Source organism: Pseudophryne corroboree, chromosome 3, assembly GCF_028390025.1.
Source record: "Pseudophryne corroboree isolate aPseCor3 chromosome 3, aPseCor3.hap2, whole genome shotgun sequence".
Taxonomy (NCBI): Eukaryota; Metazoa; Chordata; class Amphibia; order Anura; family Myobatrachidae; genus Pseudophryne; species Pseudophryne corroboree.
Window position 1 is genome coordinate 302,489,934 of NC_086446.1, and position 23,246 is coordinate 302,513,179.

The 23,246-nt window shown below is 45.1% G+C and overlaps 1 protein-coding gene across 11 annotated transcripts in view; it reads right to left on the minus strand.

The window, feature by feature from the left end:
• The window catches only part of PHACTR3 (phosphatase and actin regulator 3), a 419,279-nt gene that overhangs the window by 349,064 nt on the left and 46,969 nt on the right, over positions 1-23,246 (minus strand). The window contains exon 1 of one of the 11 annotated variants that reach the window (XM_063959369.1): positions 19,161-19,497. The exons of 9 other annotated variants lie outside the window; for them this stretch is intronic. The gene's annotated coding sequence lies outside the window, so the exon portion shown is untranslated. Of the gene's footprint in view, positions 1-19,160; positions 19,498-23,246 lie in introns of those variants that run through there. One more of the 11 variants, XM_063959368.1, reaches the window with a different exon arrangement.

Consider the following 23,246-nt stretch of genomic DNA (forward strand, 5'->3'; position numbering starts at 1 on the left):
TAAGAAAATATGATTGCATATATCATTATAAAATATTGGCATGGTATTTTTTCCATACTCTCTTAGAAATCAACTTTCCATTATTGAAATCTCCTCTGCAGCCCTGTTAGGACATGTTTTCAGTGATTGGGGAGTATCATCACTGTTTATTGGGTAACGGGAAACTAATTCTTAATAATTACATTAAGTTATTGTTGTATCATTCAACAAACGATGGTGCTTTCTGTGGGGCACGTGTTCCTGCAAGTGTGATTTAGCATTGCTGCCAAGGATTTTGGGAGTGTAAATTGACTGCTTAGGTATTCATTTGATGTGTAACCATATAGATAACATATCTCAATGGGGAATGCATGGTTATAAGCTCTCACAAATAGCAGGTTAAAAGCTCTTTTATAGTGGGAAGTAGCGTCTTTTGCAAACAATATGGGTCTGTTTTGCAAAATGAAAGCTTTGAATGTGTTAACTAGGTATTTTATATCTGCACAGAGAAGTTGCAGCAAAACTTGAAAGTGATACAGTAACCTTGCAGGTGGCTATTCAGCCCTCTAGACAAAAATGGGAAGCGTTCGGCATCCCGGCGAATTGGACGCTGGCAGACACGCGACAGATACCAGAATCCTGACACAACTCAGAAGACTGGCGTCGGAAATCAAACAGCCGACATCACAGAGGTATCAGGGTGTGGGTTAAGGCCTGTGGGGGGGTTTAGGGTTAGGCACTAGGGGGGTAGTTAGCCATAGCTGCTAATCCCTGAGGGTTAGTCGTAGCCACCACCCCATAAGGGTTAGCCATTGCCGCCACTCCAGTACGGTTAGAGCTAAGGTAGGTCAGGCCCAGATTTCCCACAAGGCAAGACAGGCGCCCACCTAGGGCCCAGTGGGTCCCAAAGGGCCCTTGGACAGGCCCCACAAAGAAATACAGCCTCTCCAAAACATTCCCAGTGTAGCACTGTGCAACTACCGTATGATGTCATGACATCATGCGGACTCGCCCATACCCGCAGAGTCCCGTTGTCTGCACTGTGTATGTTAATTACTTGTAATATAGGTGTAATGTAAGGTAGTCCTGTCTACTACACACCTACCATAAAAATAAATCATATATAGTGTTCTTGAGAAAAAAAAAGGCTGGAGGGCTGCCTCCCTGTATGCTTATACCGATATGTATCAATTGCAGGGTTGTTGGGTAGTCAGTATCTAGCTTGTAAAATTACCTTGGCACCCCAGTAATGTATATAATGTTATATTAGGCAGGCATCCAGTGCTTATAGTGTGAAAATGCAAATGAAAGCTCTGTGCCACAAAGCCCGGGAGAGATAAGCCCACCATAGTATGTGGTGATAACTCATCACCATCGTTATATGCCATAGGCACTAAGCAGGCACTGACACATACATTACTGTGCATGTACCCTAACCTACCACATCACCAGATCTATGTTTCCATACCACAGCCCCCACATGCCACCTCGCAGTGACCTTCTAATCCTTAGCACTCTTTCAGATCAGAATAGTGTGTTGTATGTATGCAGTAACGGGGAGATGGCCATTCATCTTTATAGTGCTAAGAGGAAAAAGGGTTAGGGTATTAGGGTTAATTTAGAGGTTTGAGATAGGGTATTAGGGATGGAGTAATAGAGTTGGTGTAGCAGTTTGGGTTAGGGTACAAGGGTTAGTTTAGGGCAGGGGTGTCCAACATTTTTGCAAAGAGAGCTAGATTTGGTGAGGTGAAAATGTGTAGGGCCGACCAGATACACAAATGCCCCCAGCAGTGCAGCCAGATACACAAATGCCCCCAGCAGTGCTGCCAGATACACAAATACCCCCAGTGATGCCAGATACACAAATACCCCCCAGTGATGCCAGATACACATTATATGCCCCAGCAGTGCTGCCAGAAACACATTATATGCCCCCACAGTGCTGCCAGATACACAAATGACCCCACAGTGCTGCCAGATACACATTATACAGTATATCCCCAGCAGTGCTGCCAGATACACATTATATGCACCCAGCAGTGCTGCCAGATACACAAATGCCCCCAGTGCCAGATACACATTATATGCCCCCAGCACTGCTGCTATAATTATCCATACAAGTGTTCCAATACCCCTAATCCCCTCCTCCCTACTGCAGCATCGTCCAGCACTCCTGCCCGCACCACCTGCACACTCACCAGAAAGACGGCAAAAACTTCACATCTTCACAGTAGCAGCCAGCACCCCCTCACCCGCTCCAGACACCGAGAAAGCCGGAAAGTCCTTCCACCTCTCCTGAGAAGGAAGATGCACCCTCGCGGGGCCCCGCCATCAGCTGTTGCTGGGATGCCACTGGATTGTGCTGTCCTCACTGTGCGACCCACCATCTGGCGTCCCGCGTCTACTGCTCTGCCTGCTTCTGGCTACACAGAGGTTGTGAGCCGGTGGAAATGTGAGCAGAGGCTGCGGGCCGGTGGAAATGCCAGCACGGGCCCCAATTGGCACCTGAGCCGGACTTTGGACATGCCTGGTTTAAGGGTTTGGGCAGAGCCGTATTAAGAGGGGTGCCCCGGGGATAAGTACCCCGGGCCCCCCTTTTTAAAAAGGCCCCCCGCAGCCGCCACAGATCGGATCTCTGATCCGATCTGCGGTGCTGCGCTCCCGGCTTCCGGGAGCCGACGCGGCGGCTCCACCTGCAGGGCAGCTGAGTTATAGCTGTCTCCACTTTCCTTGCAGCGGCGCCGCGGCCGCACGTAGGGACTGTGTAGCGTGTCCAGGGAGGACAGCTGAGCGACGGCTCGGCTGTCCAATAATCTGTGCAGCAGCAGCAGCCTGTGGCTCAGCCATTGGCTGGGCGCGCAGGCTGCAGGGAACAGGTAAGGCAGCGCATATGGAGCCTTCCTGCGCCCAGCCAGCACCCGTATACACTGGACCTACCAGCATCAGAGCAATAGTTGTGTGTGTGTGTGTGTGTGTGTGTGTGTGTGTGTGTGTGTGTGTGTGTGTGTGTATATATATATATATATATATATATATATATATATATATATATATATATATATGCAGGGGCGGATCCAGAAAAAAATTACAGGGGGGGCACCATTAGGGACGTGGCTTCGTTGGAATGGGCGTGGCTTCGTTGGAATGGGCGTGGTATTGCAGGAAAAGACTACCTTATACCCCAGTTTTGCAACCTGCACGCCCAGACGTTGGCCACCACAGGAAAGAAAAATAATCCTGATTCATGCCCCTTACATTATTTGTCATTTTTCCTCCTTATAGTAATGCCCAGTATACATTATTCCACATACTGCAATGGCCCTTAGACATTATTCCACACACAATAATGCACATGACACAATATGCACACACTGTAATGCCCCAGACACATTATGCCACACACCGTAATGCCTGTGACACATTATGACAGGAATCGCAATGCCCGTTATACATTATGCTACACACTGCACTGCCCCTGATACATTATAGCACATACAATGTCTGTGACACATTATGCCACACACTGCAATGACCTTGAGACATTATACCACATCGCCCGTGATATAGTATACCATACACCGTAATGCCTGTGACACATACCGCAATGCCCGTTATACCCTATGCCACACACCGTAATGCCCGTTATATATTATGCCACACTGCAATGACCCTGAGACATTATACCACATACCACAATGCCCGTGATATAGTATACCACACACCGTAATGCCTGACACATTATGACACACACCGCAATGTCCGTGATACATTATGCCACACACTGCAATGACCCTGAGACATTATACCACATATCACAATGCCAGCGATATAGTATACCATACACCGTAATGCCTGTGACACATTATGACACACACCGCAATGTCCGTGATACATTATGCCACACACCGTAATGCCCATTACACATTAAGTCCTACAGTAAGGCTTCTAATTACTTTTCAAATACCTGCTCGTTGTCAGGGGTTTCATGCACTGGGTGTCATGCTCGTTGCCAGGGGTTTCATGCTCTTGGTTCCATGCACGGTGCCAGGGGTTTTCATGCTCAGGGTGTCATGCTCGTTGCCAGGGGTTTCATGCACTGGGTGTCATGCTCGTTGCCAGGGGTTTCATGCACTGGGTGTCATGCTCGTTGCCAGGGGTTTCATGCACTGGGTGTCATGCTCGTTGCTAGGAGGTAGTCCTTGTTGCTAGGGCTGTGCTCCCAGTGCCACATATGTCCCCAGTGCCAGATATTCCCCCACGGTGCCAGGTACTCACATGCCCCCAGTGCCAAATATAGCCCCCCCCATGTGCCAGGTACACATATACCCCCCAGTGCCAGATATTCCCAGACAGTGCCACATATGCCCCCAGTGCCAGATATCTCCCCCCCCAGTGCTTTATATGCCCCCAGTGCCACATATGCCCCAGTGCCACATATGCCCCAGTGCCAGATATTCCCCCCCCCAGTGCCACATATGCCCCCAGTGCCAGATATCCCTCCCCTGCCAGTTATTCCCCCCAGTGCCACATATCCCCCCCCCAGTGCCACATATGCCCCCAGTGCCAGATATCCCCCCCCCCCCCGTGCCAGATATGCCCCCAGTGCCAGATATTCCCCCCAGTGCCATATATGTCCCCAGTGCCAGATATTCTCCCCCCCCTCCCTGCCAAATATGCCCCCAGTGCCAGATATCCCCCCCCGTGCCAGATATGCCCCCAGTGCCAGATATTCCCCCTAGTGCCATATATGTCCCCAGTGCCAGATGTTCTCCCACCCCCCCCTCCCCCCTCCCTGCCAAATATGCCCCCAGTGCCAGATATAACCCCCCAGTGCGTCCCTTCCTCCGCCGCCGCCGATGCTCCCCCCGCTCCCCTGCTGTTAGGAGGGACACGGAGGGCACAGTGCGCGCCTCTCCTGTGTCCCTCCTGTGTCTCCGGCGGCCGCGGGTCACTGTAATAAAGGAAGTGCTCACGAACGGCACTTCCTTTATGAGACCAGCGGCCGCCGGAGACACAGGAGGGACACTGGAGAGGCGCGCACTGTGCCCTCCGTGTCCCTCCTAACAGCAGGGGACGAAACGAGACCGCAGACTGAAATGCGGACGCTAGTCCGCATGTCAGTCTGCACTAAAAATGACAGGGGGGGCACGTGCCTTGGTGCCCCCCCCCTAAATCCGCCACTGTATATATGTACATATATATATATATATATATATATATATACACACAGGTTGAGTCTCCCTTATCCAAAATGCTTGGGACCAGAGGTATTTTGGATATGGGATTTTTCCGTATTTTGGAATAATTGCATAGCATAATGAGATATCATGGCGATGGGACCTAAATATAAGCACAGAATGCATTTATGTTTCATATACACCTTATACACACAGCCTGAAGGTCATTTTAGCCAATATTTTTTATAACTTTGTGCATTAAACAAAGTGTGTCTACATTCACACAATTCATTTATGTTTCATATACACCTTATACACACAGCCTGAAGGACATTTAATACAATATTTTTAATAACTTTGTGTATTAAACAAAGTTTGTGTACATTGAGCCATCAAAAAACAAAGGTTTCACTATCTCACTCTCAGTCAAAAAAGTCCGTATTTCGGAATATTCCGTATTTCGGAATATTTGGATATGGGATACTCAACCTGTATATATATATCAAACAAATACTCTCCCTTTGCGCTAATTTGTAAAACCTGTCACCCTGAATAAATACGTGCGTAAACTATTTGGTATAGGCAGCCTGATTCAACTAAGTCCCCTGTTAGAAGGGACTGGAAATAAGGAATATACAACAATAGAAGAATTGGCGCCAGGGGGTCGCATCAACTCCCACTATTCCAACCCCTAATTGGTTAATACTTTTTTTAAAAATAATAACATGTTCCATTATAAAACATTTATTAAAAACATATTCAAATTAATACAGAGGAGATATATTATTCCACACTTTAAGATGTATGACTCTTAGCGCTGAATACAAATGTTGAAGGATCACAACAATCTCCTTCTTCTCCTTATAGTTGGTTCGGAGATAGCTTCACAACACAGACAACCCTAAACATATACACGTGTGTGTGTATATGTGTATATATATATATATATATATATATATATAGTTATATATATATATATATATATATATAGTTATATATATATATATATATATATATATATATATATATACACAAACAAAGAACCCAGCACTCACCAAAGTAAACTCACTTATCCTCAACAATTCAATAAATAAATGATGGGGGTTTAGTTGGTGGATTGGCCAATGCACGGAAGCCTGCATACCGATTTTCAAGGTACCCCACCTTCATGCAGGTCCTACACTATCACAGAATCTTAAAACCTGACTACTTCACTGCTGTTACACACACCATCTGCCTGCTAGATTTAATGTGTACCTGCCACAGAATTTATGGCTTTTAAAGGCACACTAGTCACCTATTGCACTGGCTCAAAGATGTTTGCTAAGGAACAGCTGAGACAGGTTCAGGATAATAAAGTCCACACAGGGGTGCATGAGAAAGCTAGTGGCCACGGTTAATAAGAGCTAACCATAGATTAACCCCATCGTATACACACAGAGAGAAAACCACAGCACTCACCACACCAGAAGCGGGGCACAGCTATGCACTTACCACTCACAGGGTGGGGTGCATGTAACACAGCACTCTCCACCACAAAAGCGGGGTACACAGCTGTACTTACCACTCACAGGGCGGGGTGCATGCAGCCCATGACCACATCGCTCTAATAAATACAAACAAAGAACCCAGCACTCACCAAAGTAAACTTACTTATCCTCAACAATTCTTCTGGTGTGGTGAGTGCTGGGGTTTTCTCTCTGTGTGTATACGATGGGGTTAATCTATGGTTAGCTCTTATTAACCGTGGCCACTAGCTTTCTCATGCACCCCTGTGTGGACTTTATTATCCTGAACCTGTCTCAGCTGTTCCTTAGCAATCATCTTTGAGCCAGTGCAATAGGTGACTAGTGTGCCTTTAAAAGCCATAAAGTCTGTGGCAGGTACACATTAAATCTAGCAGGCAGATGGTGTGTGTAACAGCAGTGAAGTAGTCAGGTTTTAAGATTCTGTGATAGTGTAGGACCTGCATGAAGGTGGGGTACCTTGAAAATCGGTATGCAGGCTTCCGTGCATTGGCCAATCCACCAACTAAACCCCCATCATTTATTTATTGAATTGTTGAGGATAAGTGAGTTTACTTTGGTGAGTGTTGGGTTCTTTGTTTGTATTTATTAGAGCGATGTGGTCATGGGCTACATGCACCCCGCCCTGTAAGTGGTAAGTACAGCTGTGTACCCCGCTTTTGTGGTGGAGAGTGCTGTGTTACATGCACCCCACCCTGTGAGTGGTAAGTGCATAGCTGTGCCCCGCTTCTGGTGTGGTGAGTGCTGTGGTTTTCTCTCTGTGTGTGTGTGTGTGTGTGTGTGTGTGTGTGTGTGTGTGTATATGTATATGTATGTATATATATATATATATATATATATATATATATATACACAGTATATGTCAACTTATACACCAACGTTTCAGGGCTTCCCGTGCTGCCCCGCCACCGCTCTCAGTCCTTCTCCACGCAATCGCCTCCTCCGCACCATGCCGGCCACAGCCTCCGCATCCACTGCACCGCAGACCACAGCATCCTCAGCACCGCCGCTACTAAAGAGGTAATCTTACCCTGCTGCCTTTCTCTCTCCCTAGTCCCTACTGTATGCCCTTGCTGTCCCTCTCTCTGTCACTCTCCCTGTCCCTATGTCCCTGCTGTTACTTTCCCTGTCCCTCTGTCACTCTCCCTGTCCCTGTGTCCCTGCTGTCACTTTCTCTGTCCCTCTGTCACTCTCCCTGTCCCTGTGTCCCTGCTGTCACTCTCCCTGTCCCTGCTGTCACTTTCCCTGTCCCTCTTTCACTCGCCCTGTCCCTGTCACCCTGCTGTCACTTTCCCTGTCCCTCTGTCACCCTCCCTGTCCCTGCTGTCACTTTCCGTGTCCCTATGTCCCTGCTGTCACTCTCCCTGAATTTTGCCTCATTCCATGTGGCATAATGTGAATTTTGGCTCATTCAGTGTGCTATAATGTGAATTTCGGCTCATTCAGTGTGCTATAATGTGAATTTTGGCTCATTCAGTTTGCTATAATGTGAATTTCGGCTCATTCAGTGTGCTATAATGTGAATTTCGGTTCATACAGTGTGCTATAATGTGAATTTCGGCTCATACCGTGTGCTATAATGTGAATTTCGGCTCATACCGTGTGCTATAATGTGAATTTCAGCTCATACCGTGTGCTATAATGTGAATTTCGGCTCATACCGTGTGCTATAATGTGAATTTCGGCTCATACTGTGTGCTATAATGTGAATTTCGGCTCATACCGTGTGCTATAATGTGAATTCCGGCTCATACTGTGTGCTGTAATGTGACTTTTGGCTCATACCGTGTGCTATAATGTGAATTTTGGCTCATACTGTGTGCTGTAATGTGAATTTTGGCTCATACAGTGTGCTATAATGTGAATTTCGGCTCATACTTCAAATTTACCACCCAATTGTAATTTTCTTTGCAGTAATTAAAGACGTTATGATTTTAATTTGAGATTTTAGGGCCCCACTGTCTTAAGTACCCCGGGCCCCCCGAAGCCTTAATCCAGCTCTGGGTTTGGGATAAGGTATTAGGGTTTAGCAGATTGGGTTTGGGGTTAGGGTATTGGGGTTATGGTTAGGGTTGAGTTAGGGTCAGAATTAGGGTAGGGATAATATGCGTCCTGGAGTTCCAGATCTAAATATCTTTGTGCAGAGATTTAGGCCCAGAGTATACAGTTTTCAACTGCTGTGGAAGGTGGAATTGAAGTCTCCTTTACAGACTCATCTATACACCCAGATCCTGTCCAGTCCAAGAAATACAAGGTCCTGACCCAATAATACTGAGAATACAGCTTATAGATTTATAACCACTAGCGACAATTTTGTTAAGCGATGTTCTTTGATAAGATGAGAAATGTTCGTAGGCATAAAATGGTTTCATCCACTGTATGTGGGCAGTTGGTTTACTTTAAATGTGACACAAGTTTCAAATCTACTTTCAAAATACTTAGGCCTGATTCAGATTTGTATGCAATGCAGATGTTCATGCAACTAAGCGATTATTGGTAGTCTGCGCAAATGAGGCGATCGCGCTACATATGCACCAAGGTATTGTTGTGATGCCGCTCGCGACCAGGAATGAATAGCTAGTGCTATGAATTGTTGAAGGAGGGTGGCCCCCAAACCGGTATCTTGCCTAGGGCCAGCAGTGTAGGCCCCTGGGCAAAGCAATACACTGAGGTCCCTGCCCATCTTCCAGCGGTAGGGATAGGGAGTGCTATCAGTGGCAACTTTGATGTCCCGCGGGCGGTAGGAGGTGTTCTATCTTCCGTTTAACATGCAGGACCTGGAGCAGCAATTTCTGCTAATTACTCCTTTATTGCACAGATGGTGGGAAATGGGGAAGGAGGGAGGGCACTAAACTGTAGAAGGGGTCTTGGTATATCACTTCCAGGGTAGTAGGGGGTGTTTAATATGGGATACATATGATATCCCAGCAGACGGGATGCCGACTGTCACTATACCGACAGTGGCATCCCGTCTGCCAGCAAAGAGGCCTCATCATGCATTGGGTGAGTCCTCGCTGCACTCGCCATGGATCAGGACCAAGGGGCTCGCTTAGCTCGCCACAGGTTCTATTCACACTCGGTTAGTGGCGTGGACCCACCAACCGAGTGGGAATACCGAGCGTTTGTTAGGATTCCGGGCAGTGCGGCCCGCACCCGGGTGCGACACCTGGAGAGGGTGACACCAAATGTCAGCTCCTCCGCAGTGTCAGGAGCCAGGTGCTGCAGTGAGAAAGTCTCCTACAGTACCCGGCTCCTGTCACAGAAGAGGAGCAGACAGCGCACGGAGACTGTCTTTGGGGGAAGCCCAGCATCTCCAGATATGCTGGGCATGCCCCCAGAGTAACGATTCTGGGATCCCTGCAAAGCCACGCCCCCTATGTGTAAGACGACACCCCTTTTATGCAGCGAGCGCGGCAGAAGATCAGGGGTGCGCACCTGGTGACGCCTCTGATTCCGGGCGACGATATTTCAATGGCTGTGGGATTCTGGCATCGGTCTCCCGAGAGCTGGGTTCCCATCAGCCGGTATATTGACTGCATCCCTTTAATACGCAGGAGAGGGGTGGATAGTGGAGTGTCATCATTTTCCGGGGCAACTTTTTTTTTTTTGGCTGCAGATTTTTTTTTGGCGGCAGTTCCTGGAAATAGATTTCTTCACTTTCAATGACAATAAAAAAATTTAAAAAACTAGAGTGTCCCACCTTTCTGGAGGTACTGGGGACTTGGGGATCAGACTTCAGGAGTCAGGGCAATCCACCAATGAAAATATAAAACTGCATAACAGGCGTGTGGAGCTGGATCAGAGACCAGCTGTTGGAAGGCTGATATCTCTGTTTCTGGGCATAGTAGAGACAAGCTACCAGAGTCCACCGAAAGGGGAAAGTCTCAGATTTTGGAGTATATCAGAAAAACTAAGTCAGACAGAACTCGAGACATCTGTCTGGGAAGAGCAATTAACAGGCTTGGATGGGGACCACTGCTGTGAAGTCAGATATCTACAGTTCTCCAGGGTGGAGTTTCAAAGATCTGATACCTCTAGTAAAAGGGGACCTTAAGTATCAGCCTACGGCCCTTATACTCCTGAGGCCCTTGGGCAACTGCCCAGTGAGCCTATACAAAGAGACGGCCCTGCCTAGGGCCCTATGAAATTTAAATCCGGTTCTGGGATAGGTGGTGGGGGAGGGGTAGAATACTTACCCCATCCGGTTTTGGGATCATCAGTGTCGGGATGCCGCTGTCGATCGCCGGGATAACATATCCAACCCAAAACGGCCACCTATCATGTTCTTGATTGATTATAAGGAAAAGTATGTAATAGTGTTAAAACATTTGCCCACAGCCTTTTATAACTAAACATGATAATCTATATGTAATGATTAGAGGAAAATCCCTTATATCTACTTTGCCTGTCCCAATCCCAAACCCACATCATCAGATTTCTAAAATGTCAACTTTATATCAAGACAATCTTTGTCATATTTTACAGAAATCGGTCACTGGGGTAACTGTAGTAGTTTGCAAGTTGCAGGCAATTACGAAATGCCTGCAATTTTGCTACTAGATTGAAAAAGGCTTTAATGATCCACAAACCCCTTCTTCCAGCAGCACTGCACATAAAATGGAAAACCACACAGGCCAGTCACTGCTCTCGACAGTTCTGTAATCAGTAATTAATAATATACGTAATGGTTCTGACAGAAACTGTTATGTAATGAGGGAAATCAATCCCAAAGTAATCCAAAAATATAGAGTATTTCAAAAACAATTACAAAAGTCATAGCAGGCAGCAAACAAACACAGTCAAATAATGAAAGCCAAGGTCAAAATTATAAGCAACACACAGAACCAAATACAGGAGCACCACTACAGCAGAAACTATCACCAGCAAAGAGACTAATTCATCCTTGCTTATGTAATTCTCAGGATCCAATAAACATGTATCCGTATTGGAGCGTTCAGCCTAGCAATGAGTGATGCTGTTATGTGGCTCCTGTAGTGTATAACCAGCATCCAGGTCGCTAGGCATACGAGTTGTGAAAGTGGATGGCATGAGTACCTGTGTTTTAAGAAGAATTAAAGGACTTAAAGTTGGCGAATTAATATTCCCACACCACAATGCCAAATGCTTTCTTATTACTTAGAAATATATTGTCAGATGCATAGTTGACCGTATTGTAAGATGCTTATTTTGAGAGAAAAAGATTTAGGGGGTCATCCTGACCTGATCGCAGCGTGCTTTCGTTCGCACAGCTGTGACCGGGTCACTACTGCACACGTGCGGGGGCCGTAATGCGCACATGCGTCGTTGCCCAGCAACAGGCGTCGCTGGGCAACGACACTGGCAGCAGAAAAAGCGGTCGCAGCGGCGATCGCAAGAAGATTGACTGCAGGAAGGCGCTACGGGGCGTCAACTGACCTTTGGAAACTATTTTCAGGGAGTGGTAAGGAAAACGCAGGGGTGTCCAAGCGGACAGAGGGTGGATGTCTGATGTCAAAGCCGTGCCCATCATCGCTGGATCCGTCGCACAGGGTAAGTATGGCCAGGGCTGGTCTTGTTTTGCAGGAAAGAATTTTAGCATAGCAGGGCTGCACAAGCGATCGCAGCCTTACTATGCTAAAATACACTCCTCCATAGGCGGAGTATAGTTGATCGCACAGGCTGCAAAAAGCAGCTTTGTGCGATCAACTCGGAATGAGGGTCTAAGGCCCTCATTCCGAGTTGGTGGCACCAAGCAACTTTTTGCTGCTGCTGCGAACTAATCTCCGCCTATGGGGGAGTGTATTTTAGCATAGTAGGGCTGCGATCGCCTGTGCAGCCCTACTATGCTAAAAAAGTTTCCTGAAAAACAAGACCAGCCCTAGACATACTTACCCTGTGCGACGGATCCAGCGATGATGGGCACGGCTTTGATGTCAGACATCCGCCCTCCGTTCGCCTGGACATGCCTGCGTTTTCCTTACCACTCTCCGAAAACGACTCCAAACGGTAAGTTGCCGCCCCGGAACGCCTTCTGCAGTCAATCTTCTTAATAGTCAGCGTCGTTGCCCGGTGACAGCCGTCGCCAGGCAACGACGCGCATGCGCATTACAGCCCCCCCGCATGCGCAGTAGTGATCCGGTCGCAGCTGTGCGAACGAAAGCACGCTGCAATCGGGTTGGAATGACCCCCTTAGTGCGGCCAAGTCGCATGGGACCTGGCACGCCAAGAGGAGCTATTTGGCACGACTGAAGCAATGGTAAAATAGGACACATCTGTAGGACAATCTGCTTTAAACATCGGATCAAATTAGATATATTTAGTACATGGAACATGGCTCTAAATCTTATATCTCATTAGATATACACTATGTAACATATAACACTGTCCTGAACCTCACAACTTGTTAAATATATGTTGCACACCTGGGACACTCACAACTCTGTAGAAGATGGGATATTGTTCCGAACATCACATCTGATTACATAACAGAGGACATAGCTCTCAACCTCACATCTTGTTATATATACACAGTATAGCATGTAGTACAGGGGACATAGATATGAATCTCACATCTTAGATATATGTAGTATGGGAGTGGAACACATTTCTAAACCTCAACCTCTAGACTCATTAGATATACAGTATGTAGTCAGTGGCAAACACAGGATTTATAGAGTGTGGGGTTTCAAATGCAATCCACAATCTCCACTTTACAGAACATTGGAGCATGAGTCTGGGGGAGTGAAAAAGAACCTAGTAACGACCCTGGATATTAATGTACACATTGGTCTTTACACACTGGATACTGTATGGAATATAGTAATAATTTGTAATGTTATAGATGGTCTATAGTATATGCCGCAGGTTCTGGAACTTGGTCCACAGGACACCAAACATTTCAAGTTTTCCAGGTCTCCTCACTGAATCACAAGTGAAATAACCAGCTCCACCTGTGGATCTTTTAAAATGAATCAGTGAGTAATGAATATACCTGTGCACTTGCTAGGTGAACTCTAAAACGTAAACTGTGTGAACTGAGGACAGAGTTTGAGAACCACTGGTATAGGCTGTATCAAACATATTTAAATAATCTAAATAAGATAAGTGGTCAGGAAAAGGCTAAAAATACCATAATACATGAACACACAAAACTAACTGAACCAGTACTGCACTTTCTAAGCACACATTCTCCCACCTCATGGTAAGGCTCTTGTCTCTTCCTCCTGGTTGCTACTCTCTGGTCCAGTGGACTAATTGAGGACACAGATCCACACACAAAGCAAATTTGTTAGAAGAAGCTGCTTCCACTGGGCATGTGCAGCAGCTCTGATGTGACACTTAGACTGCATGATGTGACAGCAGCTCTAGTAAATGTATCAACATTGCTATTGTTGTCAGAATTTGAGCCACTTGCCAAGATGAGGGTATTTCCATGCAAACGGACCCCCAAACTACATTTATTAGATACATGCAGGGTTGGACTGGTGGGCTCAACTAACTGGGGGCCCAACTCCTCTTTTAGGGATCAGGTCCCAAACCTTGCACTTGAATTATACATATGTTAATTTATACTGCACAGGACTACGGTTTATTTTCTACAGTGCATTCCTGTTACTAATAATCTGGTGCATTTCCATGCATGCACTAGCAGTGGCGTAACTAGAAATTTTTCTCCCCCAAGCCAAAAAATTCTTCGGCGCCCCCCTCCCCCATAATTGCCACTAGTTAAGGGACAAACATGCGCGCCCCGCAAAAAGGGTGTGTGGCTTCCTTGACATGGGCGTGGTTTCGCATAAAGGGGCGTGGCATTGCAGGAAAAGATTACCTTATACCCCAGTTTTGCAACCTGCACGCCCAGACGTTAGCCACCACAGGAAAGAAAAATAATCCTGATTCATGCCCCTTACATTATTTGTAATTTTTCCTCCTTATAGTAATGCCCAGTATACATTATGCCATATACTACAATGGCCCTTAGACATTATGCCACACACAATAATGCACATGACACAATTTGCACACACCGTAATGCCCCCGACACATTATGCCACACACCGTAATGCCTGTGACACATTATGACAGGAATCGCAATGCCCGTTATACATTATGCTACACACTGCAATGCCTCTGATACATTATAGCACATACAATGTCTGTGACACATTATGACACACACCGCAATGACCCTGAGACATTGGCCCTCATTCAGAGTTGTTCGCTCGCTAGCCGCTTTTCGCAGCAGTGCACACGCTAAGCCGCCACCCTCTGGGAGTGAATCTTAGCTTAGCAGAATTGTGAACGAAGTATTCGCAATATTGCGAAAAGATTTTTCTTTGCAGTTTCTGAGTAGCTCGAGATTTACTCTTCCAGTGCGATCAGTTCAGTGCTCGTCATTCCTGGTTTGACGTCACAAACACACCCAGCGTTCGCCCAGACACTCCCCCGTTTCTCCAGCCACTCCCGTGTTTTTCCCAGAAACTGCAGCGTTTTTTCACACACTCCCATAAAACGGCCAGTTTTCGCCCAGAAACACCCACTTCCTGTCAATCACACTACGATCAGCAGAACGAAGAAAAAACCTTGTAATGCCGTGAGTAAAATACCAAACTTCTTAGCAAATTTACTTGGCGCAGCCGCAGTGCGAACATTGCGCATGCGCAGTTAGCGGAAAATCGCACCGATGCGAAGGAAAAGAACGAGTGAACAACTCGGAATGAGGGCCATTATACCACATACCACAATGCCCGTGATATAGTATGCCACACACCGTAATGCCTGTGACCCATTATCACACACACTGCAATGTCTGTGATACATTATGCCACACACCGTAATGCCCATTACACATTAAGTCCTACAGTAAGGCTTATAATTACTTTTAAATTACCTGCTCGTTGCCAGGGGTTTCATGCTCTTGGTTCCATGCACGGTGCCAGGGGTTTTCATGCTCAGGGTGTCATGCTCGTTGCCAGGGGTTTCATGCACTGGGTGTCATGCTCGTTGCCAGGGGTTTCATGCACTGGGTGTCATGCTCGTTGCTAGGGGGTAGTGCTTGTTGCTAGGGCTGTGCTCCCAGTGCCACATATGCCCCCAGTGCCAGATTATCAGTTTTCCCATATATGAACTTGGCCCTTGTATGGCTCACCTACCACAGTGTAACCTTCAAAGTGCGCCCAACATGGCTGCCCCATATGGTACTCTTGTAGATGGGATGAAAAATACATGGATTTTGTGGTTTTGTTGGAACCCTACTCTAAACTGTAGGACTCTGAAATCATCCCCATTTTGTGTCATCTCTTCTAGGGGTGGACTATTCCACCCTGGGTAATTCTACGCTGAGCGCCCAAGAGGACTGCCACACTTGGTACCTTGGGCCAGATGTACTAAGCTTGAAAAGTGATAAATATCACTGTGATAAAGTACCAGCCAATCGGCTCCTAACTGTCATTTTTCCAACACAGCCTGTGACATGGCAGTTAGGAGCCGATTGGCTGGTACTTTATCACAGTGATATTTATCACTTTTCAGACTTAGTACATCTCCCCCCTTGTGAGGGTGGAATACACAACCCTTGGAAGTTATTACCCAAAATGCCTACACCAATCCTGCGCTATGTTTTCTGTGTGCTTAAGGTTTTCTTTTATGTCTGTATGGCTTATCTATTGCTGTATTACTTAAATCCTCTGTATTATGTGTATTGTTTTTGATGTCTGTAAAGCGCCTTGAGTCCTGTTGGAGAAAGAGTGCTATAGAAATAAATAAATAAAAAATTATATATATATATATATATCAGAGAACTCGGCACTCCCATAAACAAAGGTGACTTGGTCCGCTGCCTTCAACACTGCATGGCAGCAGTATATAGACAAAACTTGGAAGCGGCACTCAGGACACATACACAGCGACACATTATTGTCGCTGTGTATGTGTCCTGAGTGCCGCTTCCAAGTTTTGTCTATATATATATATATATATATATATATATATACACATACATACATACATACATATATATATATATATATATATATATATATATATATATATATATACACACATACACATATATATATATATATATTTATTTATTTTTATTTTTTATTTTAAATCAAATGGTCCCAGCCCATGCACTCTCTGATTAGCCAAACCTCTGTGGCGGCAGGCCAGAACCCCTCTGGAGACTGGCTACACCTTTAAACATGGGCCCTTATCATTGCATTCCCCTGGTTGGCCCTTCATGCCCTAGTCCGACACTGGATACATGTATTACAGGGAACATGGACCTGAGCCTAACATCTCATTATATACATGTACAACAATGAACATGGCTCTGAACCTCATATCTTAACTTATATGTAGTACAGGGAATTCAAATGTCATTCCGTTCAGGAGCGCACAGCCGCTGGCACTGGGCACTGACATGCTGGCTCCTCCGCAGGGACAGGAGCCGGGTGCTTCAGTGTGACATTCTCCTGCAGCACTCGGCTTCTGTCACAGAGGAGGAGCCTACAATGAAGACACTAGACTCTAGGGGTAGCCCAGCATCTCTGGGGATGCTGGCCATGCCATCGGAGTATTGCAACCAGGATTTTCTGTGAGACCATCCCCCCTTTATGTTAGGCCATGCCTCATTTTTGGGAGCACAGGGGTGGGGGGGAATATGTGCACACAGGGTGTCACCATACACAGTGAGACCTCTGATATAGTACAGGGAACACAGCTCTGATTCTCACATCTCATTAGATATACAGTGTGTACATGAGCATACTGGGAGCATGGCTATGAATCTCTTAACACATTAAATACAGGTATTACAGGTAACACAGTTCTGAACCTCACTTCTCATTTTATATACTGTATGTACAACAGGGTACATGGCTTTGAACTTCACATCTCATTAGATATATGTAGCACAAGCAACACGGCTCCGAACATCACAATAAATTAAATATATGTAGCACATGAAACCCGGTTCTGAACCTCACATCTCTTAATATGCATGTAACATAGGAAACACTGCTATGAATCTCACATCTCATTACATATAGTTCAGGGAACATGGCTCTGAATCTCACGTCTGATTAGACATACAGTATGTAGTACAGGGAACACGGCTGTGAATCTCATTAGCTATAATGTATGTAGCTTCTACCACAGAGGACACAGATTTGGTACGCTCCTTTACCATAAGATACAGAAGATATAAATAGGAGAAATATTAAACCATGCTGCTGTACAAGTTGTGCATATGCATTTGTTTTGTTTTTTTTTTTGGGGGGGGGGGGGGGGGTTGCATGCAGGGAAAATATGGTATGCCTTTGCATGTAAATACTGGGCAGCTTTCTTTTTACATAGTAATATAGAAGTGAGCTACAGTAGGACACACCCTACCCAACTATAAACCTGCATATCTGAAATCTGCAACATGTGGAGTGCAGAATGGTTTGCCAAGGTGCATTTTTTTTTTTTATTGCTCTTGATTCTGCATAAGCTTCATAAATTCATGACAGAGATCAGGACAAAGTTCTTACCTGCACATGTAAATAGAGGTAGAGATATAGATATTACAAACAACCTTGAAGCACAGCTATCAAGGTCTAGTCTGTTTTTATGGGGCCTATTTAACATTAAATATTTGAGGGATATCCCCCTAAAACAGACATTTTAAGGAGGTATACACCTAATTAAGGATCCCCTAGATGTACCATGGAGGGATCACAGCAGATATCTCCGATATCTGCCATGATCACTCAATTTTTCATTGCAAATGCATCTCCCATAGGTTTGTTTGGGAGCAGATGTGCAGCTGGATTTACTGGATTTTGGCCCTGATAGGTAATGCCATGTCCAGCTGAAGTCATCCTAGCCTATGGGCTACTATTCCATAAAATCCAGATTGATCCTCCAGATCCCACTCTATTGGCCCCTGGCGAAGCATGTGGGGACCCGATCAAGGAGGCAGTGTGATAGCTTTATGCCATTACACTTCTTCCAGCTCTTCACCAGGACAGGCTCTTATAGTAATCTGTGTCTTGTAAAAGAGGATTTTAGTAAATTTGCATGAAAATATTAATTTTCAAATTGTGCATTTGGATGAAAATGATAAATATGCTCCTATATACCTAAACATGGGGCAGGCCAATGCTGACAGAAAACCTTTTGTGGGTAAAAGGTACTTTAACATTTACTAGAAATTGAAAGTATTTCACTTGCTCCAATATTTCAACATGAAAAGGAAAATAATCCCCACTGCCTTTATAACATAGATCTTTATACCAGTTCAGCAGTGCGTAGAAAGACAATCATTTGATCCCATGCTTGGGGAGCATTGACCTAGATGCTATAAGAGACTATGTGCATCTTATCTCCCTTCCTCGAGCGATGGCATATCATGCAATCTATGTGTCCCTCACAAGCAGTAATACATCATCTGGATTTAACAGATTTGATCTGACAACATGCACACATAACATGTGCATTGCATTACCCTAGCACTAACCTCAGTGAGATATTTGAAGCTCTCCAAAATGGCACAAGCTGAATGTGGCTATCCCCAGGGGCATCATGAGGAAACCCCTGTGTTGTTCCTGTGACAGCTGCCAAGCAATCCTATCAATCAGGCCTGTGCGTCCTGGAAAGAAGGACGGAGCAGCAGATCAGCCAGCGTTACAGCCTCCAGCACGCAGCAGCTCATTGATGTTTAGACAGTTGCAGCGGCCGTCCCATCCTGCAGAATAATTTATTTCACAGGGCTGTCAGCTCAGTGCTGCAGAATTCTTACAGAGAGGACTGCAGCCAAAATAACGCCTCCGGACGCCCAATCTGTGCTTGTCTTTCTAGAGAGGAATCATCTATATCCATGCTTCTCTGGACAGACTTGAATCATTAGCCAAATAACTCCTGCAGTGCATCACATGGCCTCAGCCCTGGATCCTCATGAGTGCAACGGCTTACTAGCCAAAATCCCACATTCTCTCATCCCGGGCACAGAGAACATGGCATATATAATAAACGTCTCGTGTCATCTGTTCCCCTTCCCCTGGGAATCCAGATCATTTATGTAATGCAGTTTTGTTTATGCCACATGCAGTATTATAAAAGTCTATAGATGAAGAACACATACAGTAGGCGGTGACTGTACTCTTGAATCATTTTCTGGACATACCTCACAAACTGCAGGTGGTATATAGAGGAAAAACACTATGTAAAAAGAGCTGACCATGGTGCTGAAAATGTTGTGACTGGCAGTATTATTCACAACAATTTGTTCATGCTGCTGCTGCTACCACTACTACTACTACTACTGACATGATTCAGATTATTACTTGTCAATTCTCTAATTGTTAATATTGTATTTAGTGGAAAACTAATTCAGTGTAAACACATTATTAATTGGACATGGCTTTCAAAGCTAGTTCAACTTCTTCAAATAGTTCTAACTGCTTGTTTCAATGATCAGCATTAGAGGCGAGTTTGGTGCCACAATCCACACCACATCACTATGAAGGGTTTACTGTGAGATTGGTTGTAAATTTGTCACAACCAATCATAAACTGTGTGTGTGTTTAACCATTTTAATTTGGTGCCAGAGATTAAGGAATCATGCTCTAAGGCAGGTGTGCATAACTGATATTTTTAAGAGGGCCATAATAAAATATGACTGCAAGCGGCATAGCTGCATACTACAGTGCATCCAGAAAGTATTCACAGTGCTTCACTTTTTCCACATTTTGTTATGTTACAGCCTTATTCCACAATTGATTAAAGTCATTTTTTCCTTCAAAATTCTACACACAGTACCTCATAATGACAAAAGGTTTTTTTTTTTACGTTTATGCAAATTTATTACAAATAAAACACTAAGAAATTACATGTACATAAGTATTCAAAGCATTTGCTCAATACTTTGTTGATGTACATTTGGCAGCAATTACAGCCTCAAGTCTTTTTGAATATGATGCCACAAGCTTGGCACACTTATCTCTGGGCAGTTTCGCACATTCCTCTTTGCAGCACCTCTCAAGCTTGATCAGATTGGATGGGAAGCGTCGGTGCACAACCATTTTCAGTTCTCTCCAGAGATGTTCAATTGGATTTAAGTCTGGGCTCTGGCTGGGCCACTCAAGGACATTCACAGAGTTGTTCTGAAGCCACTCCTTTGCTATCTTGACTGTGTGCTTAGGGTTATTTTCCTGCTGAAAGATGAATTGTCGCTCCAGTCTGAGGTAAAGAGCGCTCTGGAGCAGGTTTTCATATAGGATGTCTCTGTGTCGCTGAATTCATCTATGTCGCTGAATTCATCTTTACCTCTATCTTGACTAGTCTCCCAGTTCCTGCTGCTGAAAAACATCCCCACAGCATGATGCTTCCACCACCATGCTTCACTGTAGGGATGGTATTGGCCTGGTGATGAGCAGTGCCTGGTTTCCTCCAAACATGATGCCTGGCATTCACGCCAAAGAATTCAATCTTTGTCTCATCAAACCAGAGATTTTTGTTTCTCATGGTCTGAGAGTCCTTCAGGTGCATTTTGGCAAACTCCAGATGGGCTGCCATGTGTTTTTTTACTAAAGGAGTGGCTACCGTCTGGCCACTCTATCATACAAACATGATTGGTGGATTGCTCCAGAGATGGTTGTCCTTCTGGAAGGTTCTCCTCTCTCCAAAGGAGGAATGCAGTAGCTCTGACAGAGTGACCATCGGGTTCTTGGTCACCTCCCTGACTAGGGTCCTTCTCCCCGAATCACTCCATTTAGATGGCCGGCCAGCTCTGGTGGTTCCGAACGTCTTCCATTTATGGATGATGGAGGCTACTGTGCTCATTGGGACCTTCAAAGCAGCAGATATTTTTCTGTACCCTTCCCCAGATTTGTGTCTCGAGACAATCCTGTCTCAGAGGTCTAGAGACAATTTATTTTGACTTCATGCTTGGTTTGTGCACAGACATGCACTGTCAGGTGTGGGACCTTAAATAGACAGGTGTGTGCCTTTCCAAATCTTGTCCAATCAACTGAACTTACCACAGGAGGACTTCAATTAAGCTGTATGAACATCTCAAGGATGATCAGTGGAAATAGGATGCACCTGAGCTCAATTTTGAGCTTCATGACAAAGGCTGTGAATACTTATGTACATGTGATTTCTTCATTTTTTATTTTAAAGAAATTTGCAAACATTAAAAAAAACACCTTTTTTTCACGTTGTCATTATGGGGTATTGTGTGTAGAATCTTGAGGGAAAAAATAAATTTATTTCATTTTGGAGTAAGGCTGTAACATAACAAAATGTACTTTCCGGATGCACTGCATATTTGCTCCTTCCCATGTGGCTCTGGCTTTCTGACACTGGCTGATTTTACTTGTGGGGGAAAAAATAAATACATTTTTACCTTATCCAGTGCTAGGCTAGTAGCTTTTTTTATGCCCTCCAATGTTTGCATAGTTTTCACCAACCGCCCAAACAAAACATATTGGTAGGTCAAATTGCTACTTACAAAATTGACACTATAATGTAATATGGTGGCACTCTATAAACAATAATAATAACAGTACAGATGCCCTCTATTGCTCCTAACCCCAAGCTGCTTTGGAGAACTTGAGGAACATACATTGTATTACCTGAAGCTTCTTTATCAAACTTCAATATAACCCTTTTATTTCGGGTTTAGGTAAAAACTGGAATGGTCCGGAGCCTGGAACGTTGGACCAGCTATCTGCAGCACACTCTGCCATTCTGGAGCTTGTAGTGCTCGTCCCTGTCCTGCGGGTGCCTGTGATAGCATACCCATATGATCCGGACCATTCCGGTTATCACCTTATCCCCGAACCATAAGGAAAGGCTGTAATCTCTCCATGTCTGCCTTCCCGGTGACAGCTGTCAAAGGCACCCCCCCCCCCCCTCCCCCCCAACAGGACACCCCCTGGACAGGAATGAGCACTACAAGCTTCAGAATGGCGGAGTTTGCTGCAGGGACCTGGTGTGGTCCATTGTTCTGGGGTCCGTACCGTTCTGGTTTTTACCTAATCTCATTTATTCCACAATCCACCCAAATGTAAGATCGGGGATGGGAAGCCAAAATAGGACATCTCTTGGGAAAACAGCAATTTGGCTGTGTTTTTCCTTTAGGGAGGAGTAAAATATGATAACATGGCCACACATCCATTCTAGTCTCTACTTAAGCTGTCCGATGAGCTAAGAACCATTTTACAGTAGAATTCCTCACCAAGCAATTTACTTCTTGGTAGGTAATCCAAAACTGGGTTTGGTTTTTACACAGAAGTAGTGGTTATTTATAGCAAGATACTGTACAGCACTCTGTATATGCAGGCAGAAATCCTATGTGATTTTAAATATGTCAAGCTCCAGAAAGTTACATTTTCTATGGTTCACCAAGAAAAGTTATCTAGTTTTGAGGGAAACACTACACATTAAATCAAAGTGCAGATGCAAATTAGACACTCTTTAGCAAACAATCCCATCCTGCAAACAAATATTAAACCCATAGATTAGACAGGCAGAGAAGTAGAATACAAATAATAAAGTCAATAGAAAGAAAGGAAAATAACCCAGTGCCGATGTTACTGGT